Genomic DNA, 12,433 nt, shown 5'->3' on the forward strand with positions numbered 1-12,433 from the left:
GCCTGCATCATTCACTTAATCCCCAAATAAACCAATTAAAGTTTTTACCTCATGACACACTGTAGGTCTGTATTTTCACATATTGAATATCTTATTTCCTTTGTTTTTAGTTTTATGAAGTTTTTGTTAAACGTTTTTATTTTTCTTACTTCCAATAGCTTGTGCAAGTTAAAGATATTTGCTTAAACTAGAAATCATATATATATACACTACTATGACATATATACACTAGTATGTATAAAATAGATAACTAATTAGAACCTACTGTATAGCACAGGGAACTCTACTCAGTGCTCTGTAGTGACCTGAATGGGAAAGAAATACAAAAAAGAGGGGATATATGTATACGTATAGCTGATTCACTTCGTTGTACCGCAGAAACTAACACAACATTGTAAAGCAACTATACTCCAATAAAAACTAATTTAAAAATATATAGAAATCATCAAGTAACATCCAGGATTTGTGGATCAAGAGAGTATATACAACCACAGAGGCGTTTCCCAACTTGGGGAGGAAGAGCTGTCACACTCATAAAATATCATAAGAGGAAAAAGATTTTTACAAAGAAAATGCATGGTGTCCACTTACAAGCTCACATTTTATTAGCTCTCACCTGCTCCTAAGGATAGTTGTGGCCCCACAATTTAACTTGAACAGCTAAGGTGAGAATAAATGGCCATTTTATTCCTTCTCTAGGCATGTGTATCCTCTGATGGGTACCTCAATGCCCATCCTCAATTTGGCCTGTCCAAATCTTGTCTTCTTCTCAGATTCACAGGGTTCCACAGCTTTAACTTACTCACATTCACCACTGGAAGGTAGTAAAGTGTCAAGAATAGGCTTCCATATCTGAGCTCCATTGCTTACTGGCTCTCTGAGCCTCAACTTCCTCATCTGTAAAGTGGAAGTAATGTCTACCTGGCAATAATGTTGAAGGGATTCAGTAAGTCAACTGGCATAAGGCATACCCCAAATTAACTGATAGGGAAAACCAAAGTAAAGAGGTTGGTTATCAGATCACACCAGGAATGGTCTAAAGAAAAGAAAAGAGCCTTAACTTTTTTAAGTCATAAATTTTGATGTCCATTGTTTCAGAGTTTCAAGCGACCTGTCATAAGAAAGACTGTAATTTAGGCGGCAAGCAAAAGAGAACTGATATAATTTAAAAATGAGTCATGGGTTCCATAACTGGTGCTATCGGCTTTCACGTTATTCTAATGAGCACCTAATGACTTTCTATAACTTAGTCAGCAAGAAAGAAAGGAAGACATGCCATACCTCACACCATCAAACCTAGGTTTTAAGGGTAAAATGAAAACTTCAAATGAAACAAATATTTCTTTCCAGGACCATCAAACAGTCACTTGGTTCAGTGTCTTTTTCAGAGGAAGGCAATTGAGTTGAACTTCCTTTAGGACATTTTGCTGCAGAAAAAAAACATCTTTGGAATTTTATGCAATGAGCTCTATCAGTCAACTTGAGGAGGCATGGAGTTAGCAAAACAAGCTGTAAGAAACAGCACATTTGAAATCAGGCTCAGCTCTGCATATATTCCCCTAAATCTTGGTCCCTCTCTCACTGTAGCCCCCCTCTGTTTCTGTGGGGCATCATCTGGAAGAGGCAGAAAAATAAACAGTTTATTAGTCTTTGTACTTCAAATGAAGCTCACTTAAGTTTCTGTGTCCCATCTGTTACATATTCAACATGTCCCTTAACTTCCCTTTAAGCAATTTTGATGTTATTGTATTGCAAAAGTGACATTCCATGAACAGGAAAATAATACCTCTGAGTTAGTAATCACCTGTTACATAACCTCTAAAACAGCCATGCAGACTTTATAGATTAGGAAAAGATATTCTCCCCCACCCCATTTAAATGGCCAGTAATACACTGAAAGAGGTTCTGTTCCCAGGGAAAGAAGTATTACAAAGCTTTGACCCCTTCCTGACTACCCCAGGGTGAGAAATTACAATTTATCAACAGGGAAGATTTAAGGGGCAATAAAAGTAGGCCCTTTTCCCTCCTTCTCATAGAATACACTAAAGCAAAACTAAATCTGGGGAGGGGCAGGTCCTGCTGCCAGCAAAGACTTCTGACATTTGAAGAAAGAATTCTCTTCACAGGATGAAGCTACAGAGTAGATCAAAAGCATAGTCTCAGTTCTAGCTCTAACAACATAAAAACCATTACAATAAATCATTTCTCCATGGAAGAATCTCTTGTATATATGAAGCTGTCAGAAGCCTCCCTTATATACATAAAGGGTACTACACTATACACCAAAAAGGAGTACTATAAAACTAACTCAAGAATGGGAAAGAAAAATGAACATCTACAACAGAGGCTGGGCAGTTCCTAAATAGCAAAGGTCAGGAAAAATTCCTAGAGTAGGACTTTGATTCATTTCTATTCTCTTCATGATTGTGTCCCAGTAACACCCATCGATAAATGTCCATCAGTGTTTTATGAGCAGCTCACTTTTGCTGACTTCACTTTCCATCAGTTTTTAAGATTGAATACTGACTTGTCACAGCTCCATATAATGGAGCCATGAAGCCCTTTTTGTTTTGGTGCTGGAAGCTTTTTATCTATTTATTTACTTTCAGTGTTCCACAGTTGCTACAAGCGCCTCCTTCCTGTTTGGTATATCCAATGTCTGTTCTGCTTGGGACACCACTTCATAAATCTGTAATTAAAGAAACTGCTGGAGAATGTGGTAACCCCAAGGTTGAGGTGCTTTTTGACATGGGTCATATCTCTGCTCTTTTTGCCAAATGATATTGAAATATTCATGTCAAATTAGCATAAGGCACATCCTGTTTTATGAGGAAATGTTGCAGAACCATATCCATAACTGATGCATAAGACACAAGTTTTCTATTTTTATACACAAGAACAGACTCACATATATCAAGGATCAATTACTTGAGGTTCCTCAAGTCACTGAAATTTTCCCTGTGGTATCTAGAACACAACAAACTTAAGTGTTCTGCAGTTTAAATAGTTCAGGTCTTACAATTTGTATACAATATTTCTTAAAAATCATTTTGTCATTATATAATTTGGTAAGATAGGACATTTAAAAGGGGATGCTAAAGGAATCTTAATCTACAAGGTTTTTTCTTCCCTCAGTGTTCACCAGGGTGGAGGGTAGGGTCACACAGGTAGCAGAGTTATGCAAATTGCTCAAGGTTTAGATAGTATATTTTGGCTCAGTATATATCGTGAATATAAATGGTATGTGTGATATTGTGATTTATAAGAAAAAATATATATTTGGTCTTTGTCTCAGTTCCTGGCACAGAGCTCCTAAAACTCTTGGGATTTCTTAAGCATGAGAGCAGTAAAGGTGTCTATTTTTAGGTTAATGAGGTGACCCTCAGCACAATTCTAAGGATGGAGGCTGAAGAGCCAACCTTGTGATTACAGGGTTGAAATTTCAGCTCAACCCCCTTACCTCCTGGGAGGGGAGAAGGGCTGAATCAATCACCAATGGCCAATGATTTAATCGATTGTGCCTTTGTAATGAAGCCTCCATTAAAGAAAACAAAAAAACAGGGTTCAAGGAGCTTCCCGGTTGGTGAACCAGAACACAACCACGTGCACTGGCCAACTGTATACATCCCTTTCCAACTCCAAGTTTGGCAGCTGTCAAGTTGGGAGCTTGAAATCAGCAATGGTGAGAGTATTTACACCACAGAAATCATCAAATACTACAAATCAGGGTTTCCCTCCTCCCTCTCTCCCCTCTCCCCTGCCCCAGCCAGTTGTTAAGCACTTAGCAACACACTACCAGTTGGAGGTGACTATGAATGATCTCATCCCGAGTCCCAGACTGGCGCTGCTGTGTACAGTTTGCATTTACCCTATTAGTATGGTGTCCTTGGCAAAACTCTACCACCAGGTCCCAGATCCAAATTAAGCTAAATTACACAGCCATGCTAGGAGCCATTACCTCAAGACTGTTATACGTAGGACAGCTATATACCCGTTTCCCTGTTTATGTCTGTTTCCAGTCTGATTTAGAGTTTATTCCAGAGTTTTCATCTTAGAACAAAAGTATTATCCTTAATAGCTGTATTTTTTGAAAGCTGAAATGGGTACAATAGATTTCCACTTTGTGCTTCCAGCTTCTGCCATGGACCAGTCTAGTGTGTGAGACACATATGCACTCTAGTTCTCACTCTAACAGGTGTGAAATCTGAATGATGATTTAATACAGAGATAAAACAAAAATTCATAAGCACTTTAACATTTGGTTAAATCTGAAAGCAGTGATATCTCATCTCTTTTTCTGACCCTTTCCAGACAATCCTGTTTCAGGGTTCCGGCAGAGTGCCCACTGATAAAACAAGGTGTGCTCTGTCACTAGCAACGAGGAACTGGTACCACCTTCTAGCCAAGGTGTTGGCGGGGGGAGAAGCATCTCATGCTGCTGCTGGCAATGGTTAGTCAGTGGATGGACAACTCCCACGACCTATGCTGAAGTCTGCAAGATGCACAAAGCTGCCAGGCCTTGAGAGGGAGGGTTCAATGGCAAATATGAGAAATTGTAGCTTAGATGTATGAGAAATCGATGCAAAAAATGGAGTCTAAGCAGTCCTGATATAAAGCACATGAAGTTTTCTCAAAGGTTAGTAGTACTCTTAAGATTTGAAACGTTGATTCAACAAATACAGCTACGTAAAGTATATTTACATACCACTAGGTAAATCGTGACTTTTCAAAATCAAAAATTATTTAAATTAAGTTTCTCCATTTTCTGTTTCAAATATTCTTGTGCATATAAAAAATAAGTAATGGCTGTCAATGTGTTGGCTCCATTAGCAGAAGAAAAGCTTTGCACACAAATGACACTAGCTTTATATTCGAATTATGAGGTGCTTCAAATAGAAAATCAATCAACTTAGTTCCATAATGGTTCTCTTTTTTTCATCCAATTCATAGTATCAAAGTAAAGCTTCTTGAAATTTCTTCTGTTGAAAGTGAAACATCTGACATTTTTGCAGATATTACTATAAACTCAGCTCAAAAGTTCATTTGAGGAAAAAAAAGTATTTTGGCAGGGATGATGTAAGCACAAATTTTAGTGTAGCGTAGCATGGCAAAGACAATGTTTTTACTAAATTAAGAAACCTATAGAGCAGAGATGTTCTTGGAATTAGTTATGTTGCACAAGTAATTCATAATTGCCTCCAAATAACCTATAGTTCTACCCATCAAAATAGAAGCTGTATTGCTTCTCTTTTATATACGAAGAGTAACTGAAGTACAAATTTTTCTGATTAAACTCACGTTGAATGAAAACAAAATAAAATAAACTTCAGCATGGCAATATATATTTTTTGCTGCTCACCATCAACTGGATTTTAGAAAGCTTTGAGCTTTTATAAAACCATTTTATAATTCAAACTATGTATACTACAATGATACTGACCCTTTGTAAATAAGTCCTCTATATTTTGTACATATTTTGTCAAAATCAGTTAAAATATTTTAATAAAAAAATTAAATATTGTACATCAATTATGCTTCAATAAAAAAACTTAACAAACAGAGCTTTTACAAATTGCAACAGAGTCACAGCTTGCAAATACGAAGATGTTAAAATGTTTTTCCTTCAAAGGTAAGGAAGAAATCTAGGAAAGCTGAAATGGAATTGATGATTTAATCTTAAAATTCTATTGTTGTCTTTTAGAATACACCATCTTCATAAGTGAAGAATACTTTGATGGCATATTTACTTCCAACTGGATAAATTTTTATTCTGCAACATATTGGAAAGAAATTGATAAGGTATATAGTTTTGCCATGTTTAAATTTGGTGAAACAACGAAAAGGATTATTGAAAGAACTTACTGATGAGGCTTTGGCCTTGTAAAAATATTCGTTAAATAAATGAGCTCTGAATGGAGATCCCCTCCAAAAAGTACCTGTAAAAATAAAAATATTCACGCTGAACTTTTTACACATTTAAACACAAAAAATTGAAGAAAAAAAAGTGAGAATGTTTACCATTGAGCTGAATTTGCTCTAGTTTCACCAGGTATCTCAGCACCTATAGAGCAATTATTTTATTTTATTGATGAAAAATATTACAGTCTATCAGGAAGAGCCCACTGAAGATAACAACAATTTCTAATTTATTAATCATAAAGTACAACTTTGAAGAATGTTGTTGGCAGTTTATGAAAAAATAAAAAAATAATAAGACTGTATTGAAAAAAATACATTCTTCAGAAAGATTACAATGACACAATATTACAGATAGATAAAGCTAAGAAACTGATCAAGATACATGCCCATGTACCAGGAATAATTAGACTGCTTATACTGTTTTTAAATATTCAGATATTTAATTAAGTATTTAATTAAAATTTTGCCTTATTATTCACATACACTTTTTTTAAAAATAGATTTTGAAAGTAGCCTTTGAATGATTCTATTCTATAGATTCACCAATAAAAACAATTCGATGATCAGTAAGTATTTTCAAAGAATATAATTTTAATGATTTTTAGCACATCTCTCACTCTTGAAAACCTCCCAGGCTTTATGATAAATTATATGGTCACTCTAACCATATCCCATCCTAGAAAAAAATAAAAGGAATTTCCTATTCTGGGACCAAGGGCAGGGCAATACAGAACTCAGACACTAGCACCATTTCCATCTTTTCCTTTCGGTGCATGCTCATACTCAGAGGATTTATTTTTCTTTTAAGCATCCAGCGTTTTGAGAGCTCAATGTGGTTGACTGTGATGGGTTAGGGTGAACTGGAAATAGGCTAAAAGTAAATTACCAAGGTTATCCATACCAACCATTCAGCAATAGCATCAGACACATTTATTGTGTCAGTCCTCGTTAAAGGCTTACTTTTATTCTTTTATCACTTTATTTTCCTTGGTGAGAGACAAAACAACTGGCTGACCACAATGTTCTCCTTTCCAAATTCCTGCCCTTGCATCTTGTATGATTAAGTATGGTGAATGATAAAGTAGCCAGGGGTTTTATTTACTCCATCGAATAACTGCTCAATTCAATGACAAATAAAAGAGGGTAAATGAGCCATGGTAATTCTCTGCTTTAATATTGCCAAAACAACCAGTGAAAGAATAAGTTCCTTTGAAAAGGTGGAAGCTCTGAGTTTCAGTTCAAAACTTGGGCAAGCTACAGAATTACAGATTATTTCTTGTTAACATTATGTTGAAATCTTAACTCCTGATACCTCAGAATGTGACCTTATTTGGAAATAGGGCCTTTGTAGATGTAATTACCTAGGTTATGAGGTCTTACTAGAGTAGGGTGGACCCTTAATCCAATATGACTGGTGTCCTTATAAGAAGAGGAAAATCTGGACACAGATACAGGTAGGGAGAAGGCCTTGTGAAGACAGAGGCAGAGACTGGAGTGATGCAGCTACAAGCCATCCCAAGAAGCTAGGGGAGAAACGTGGAACAGATTCCCCTTCAGAGCCCTTAGAAGAAACCAACTCTGCTGACGCTTTAATTTCAGACTTCTAGACCCGAAAGCTGTGAGACCATAAATTTCTATTGTTTTAAGCCACTCAGTTTGGGGTGCCTTGTTCAGCATCCCTAGGAACGAATATACTAATTTCTCTACACCTCAGTTCCCTCATGTGTATAACTAGTAAATATCCACTCTCAGGCTTATAGTGAAAATTAGTTAATGCTTGAGAAAAGCAGTCTGGGGACTATAGAGCACTAAACCCATGACTCAGACACATTTGAAGTTAGAGCAGTCTACAATTCCCATCCTCTGAAATCTTTCGAGGAACATCCATAACCCGCTGACCCAAAGAGGTCAATCAGATCTTCTCTCCTGGGAATTCAGTAGCTCTGGTCATTCTCTGCAGGGCACCTGACCTGAGCCACCCTTTCCCCCTGTGCACTGAGAGAAGAGAAAGGTGGTCTGCAGAAAGAAAAGACACAAGTAAAAGCAGAAGCCCCAGAGAGGCAGAGACACGAGGTCTCTCCGGAGGGAGACTGAGAGGATGCCTGCAGGCTTTCTCATTCTCGCTTCACATCCCTTCCTCTGAGCTGTGAGCAGTTCATGCCTGACACATTTCCTGTACTCCTCTGTTGCTCAGAAGAAGTCAGTATCGAGGTAAAATATAAATACATACACTGACACTATAATGACAAAACGTAAGAGTCAACAATTAGAGGTGAGAGAGAGAGAAGCTAAAAGACTCGTATTTACACTTTTTTTAAAATAATTTAATGTAAGTCGTACAAACTCTGGGCTCTATCCCAATGGAATACTACCAAAGCTATAATCATTGCACGTAAGTGATATCATTCCTATTGATTTTGAAAATATAACTATATGACCTTTAGTCACAGTATTTAATTTTTCGAGATTTTAATTTCATCATCTATAAAATGGTTGAACAAACTTATACCAGTAGTTCATAAAATTGGGAAGTCTGGAGGCATAGGGGTCTTTAATATGTTCACTGTTTGGAAATAAGTAGTAAAACTTTCTAATTTATTTGTCACTAACCCTTACAAGCTAACTAGAACATAAAGTTTCTTTGCATTTAGCTACTTCTCAGTTTGGTAACAAGTTAGACTGGCAACTCTATGCCTTTGGTTAATTATTCTAGTGAATTTTTGATAGATTGAAAGATTTCAAACCATAGAGTTCTGGGTAACAATGGTTACTTCTGATAAGGGAGAAGCTAGAAACCAAAGAAAGAGATTTCTAAGCTATCTTTTGGTTTAACATCCCAAGAGTCTTAAATTTCTAAAATTTGCAAGAAGTCACTTTTGAGAAAAATAGAATAAGACCTAAGCCCTCAAATAGTGCAAAGATGGCAAAGATAAAGGAAGGGCCCAGGTGCCTACAACTCAGAGCTGAGAAATGAAAGACTCACAGTAATACAAGGTGATTATCACCAAGGAATTATACCCACTGAGAGCTTCTCAGAAGCAACACTCTCCCTCGATGAGTTTTGTATTCTCCTGGGAGCCTAGTGCAGTGTTAGGCACAAAATGTTGCTTAATGATCACTATAAAGTCAAAGGGAATTTTTACATGGAATGTAGGCTACTTGACTTATGTAACTTAATACAATGGTTGAAATTAGAACCTGTAGAGAACCAAGTAAATTTAATAAAATCCCATCTGGGCCTGTATTTCTGGTTGCCAATCCTTTCAAAGGAAGAAAAGGGAGTAGATTTGGAGTAGATAGGGACACCATTCAGTTTGGAGTCACATTCACAAAGCTCGTGAATTTTAGACATTTGATAGTATCCTCAAATGAGATTAGACATAGTCACTAGATACTCTGACAGGATAAGAAGACAGCTGCCTTGGATAATTAACAACATGTATTTATAGGGGAGGCTCTGCATGTTTGGGGGCAGAAACATATGGAAAATCTCTGTAGTTTCTGCTTAATTTTGTCATGAACCTAAAACTGCTCTTAAAAATACGGTCTATTAAAACAAACAAACAAAAAGAAGACAATCATCATACAATTTTTTAGGCTTGTGTTTCTTTACTGGATTGCCTAATGAGTAATATCTTTATAAATACTGTAATTATCTTAGGAATAGTCAAAAGGGTTGAAAGCAATTATATATAAACACTTCTATTGCAATACCTATGATTTCCTTAGTTGTTTCTTTTTTTTTTTTTTTTTTTTAGTATACCAGTAGCCTCTGAAAATAGTGATGGCTCTGTGAGGAGCTTCTCAAAGTCAGGAGAATCATGAAATCAAATTTGCCCAGGCCAGAGATTTGTCCACTGTATGGGCCTAGAACCTAGCACACCTACATAAAGAACATACCAAAGTGGAACAACAGCTTTTTCTCTGAACCCCCAGGGCTTGGCACAGTGCAGGTCACATAGCCACTTTGAAAGTTAGACACATCCTCAGGTCCACAGCCTCCTTCTGAGAAAAGCAGCCACAGAGATAATTTCCACAAAGGCTACCATCTGTCCTTCATAAGACCATTTCATGGCCAGAGCTGATTGGCCCAGGGGTCAGTCCGGCAAAGCCAGCAGAAGTCCATGGAGTAGCCCACAGGAGAACCTGACCAGAAGGGATGCTCTATACCAGACAGTGAGCAATTAAACCAATGAGATTCTCGGTGAGTTTGAATACTCCCAAAAGACTCTAGCAGATAAGATAAAAATCTCTATAGAAACTGTGGAAGGATGAGCTTATTCAGGAATATGGCTGAATCTGAGGCAACAAGAATAAGAGTGACTGTTAAACACTGTAGTGGGTTGAATTTTGTCATCTGAAAATTCATATGTTGAAGTGCTAACTCTCAGAACCTTGGAATGTGACCTTGATTGGATCTAGGGTCCTTACAGCGGCAATCAATTTAAAATCAGGTCATTAGTGTGGGTGTTACTCCAATATGACTGGTCTCCTCATGAAAAGGGGAAAGTTGGAAACAGACACATACACAGGGAGAAGGCCATTTGAAGATAATGGAAGAGATTGGAGTGATGTGTCTACACACCAAGGAATGCCAAAGATTGCTGGCAAAGCATCAGAAGCTAGGGGAGAGATATGGAACAGAGTCTCTCTCATGGTCCTCACAGGAAGCAACCCTGCCAATACTTTGATTTCAGACTCCTAGCCTGCAGAACTGTGAGATAATGAATTTCTATTGTTTAAGCCACCCGGTTTATGTACTTTGTTAAGGCAGTCTTAGCAAACTAACACAGCCACCTAAGCTACTGTTAAATCAGAAACATCTGCTCTGCTCCTTGAGGCCAACTACTTGACTCCTGAGCAGACTTGCCATCTTCTCTCTTGCTCATTTATCACCACAATAACCCCCATCACCGTGGATAACCTGAGCTTTTCTGTTCCCTGAAACTTGAATGAATTTAGCTAACTTGGTGGGAGTTCAGCAATGTTTAGGAATGGGTAAATGAAGCAGTTGGAGGCAAGGAAGCTGCTGTTTTGGGATCCTCAAATCAGAGGATCAGGAAATTTGCAACAACTTTCAAGAGAGCTTCAGGGAGTGGCATCCAGCCAGCAACCTCAACCACTTGGCCCAGCTGGAGGATAGAAGGTGAAGTCAGGAAACCTACATCCTGACAAGCTTGCTGCTGGGGGGAGTGACCTGGTCTCTCAGCCACTGGTTGTTCTCATCCAAGCCACTCTCTGTAATAGAACAGCTCCTGAAGGAAATAACAGAGACTAATTTCTACTATTCAGGGTCTGCAGTGCAACAGATACTCAAGAAGCCAGCATTATCTCTGAGGGGAAGCCCTTTGATTACCCAAAATAGTTGCTTTTAATTCTTTTAGCCTTTGCTCTTCTCCTAAATCTCCTCTCCTACAGCCTGGATTCACTGGATGCCTGGCATGAGGAAGGAACTGGCACATGTCCTGATTCAGCCATCTGTGCCTCCTCTCCCCACCAAAGTGAGAACGCATTCAAAATAAATTATTTTGAAAGCACATTCTCTCCATTCAAGTTCCATTTCAAGATCTGACAATAGACAGCACCTCCAGGATTCTCATTCCTGGCAGCAGCTGAATGGGAATGGCTGAACAATGCTCTCAATGCTTGCTCAGAAAGAAAGGAAGACTTGGGATGAAAACAGGTGAAAGCTCTTCCAAGCTTCAGAGAGAGACTGGGTCCAGTGCCAGCACTGCCTTCTAGGTGGTCCAACTGCATTGCTCATTGGTTGCCGTGAATGGGGCAATTCCAACCCAACCCTGGACAAGTGAACATGTGAATTTAATTGCTGCTAATTCAATGTTTAAATGGAACATTTTTACATTCAAGCCAGTTTTAATTTACTTTACCTTTTACACCTTTACATTAAATAGGCTTTCCAGAGAAGCATAAGGGAAACCAATAATTTTTGGATACTTTCCTTCTGCTAGACAACATAATGGGCTCATAGTTTATCTCATTCTATCTTCACAAATTCCTATGAGGTTAAGACTTTTATCTTTATCTTAAAGAGGAGTAAACCCGCTCAGAAAGGTTAGATAGCTCAGCTAGGGTCACAGAGGTAGAAAGAAAGAGCAAGACTTTAACCTAAGCTTTTACTTTTAGACTCTCCCACAGAGGGGCTTTTCAATATCAGGAAAGACAGGTTATTTGGATGCAGTAATTAAAACATCTCCTCTGTTATTCTTTACATTTCTGAAATCAATTAGTACCACTCGTCAGAGTGTGAGGATCAATCATTTCTAGAACAATCAATAATATTGATCCCTAATTAGCATAAACCCCATATAGACTTGTAGCCAACAAACAACATTTTGGACTAAAGCCTAGGCTAAAAGGACATCTCTATAATTTCTAAATAATAGTTACAAATTTTGTATTGTTTAATTGAGATGATTAATTACAAAAATAAAGTATAAATTTAGTATGGCTTTTAAATTAATTAATCACATTTCATTAAACACAATTAGGTCTA

General features: G+C 37.6%; 1 long non-coding RNA gene across 3 annotated transcripts in view; it reads right to left on the bottom strand.

Annotated features, from left to right (window-relative positions):
• LOC132350646 (uncharacterized) overlaps positions 1-12,433 on the bottom strand; it is a 383,412-nt gene that overhangs the window by 219,492 nt on the left and 151,487 nt on the right. Inside the window, exon 2 of one of the 3 annotated variants that reach the window (XR_009497975.1) lies at positions 5,863-5,936. The exons of the other annotated variants lie outside the window; for them this stretch is intronic. This is a non-coding gene — a long non-coding RNA (uncharacterized LOC132350646). The remainder of the gene's footprint in view (positions 1-5,862; positions 5,937-12,433) is intronic. 3 annotated transcript variants of the gene reach the window in all.

This window comes from Balaenoptera ricei, chromosome 16, assembly GCF_028023285.1.
Source record: "Balaenoptera ricei isolate mBalRic1 chromosome 16, mBalRic1.hap2, whole genome shotgun sequence".
NCBI lineage: Eukaryota > Metazoa > Chordata > Mammalia > Artiodactyla > Balaenopteridae > Balaenoptera > Balaenoptera ricei.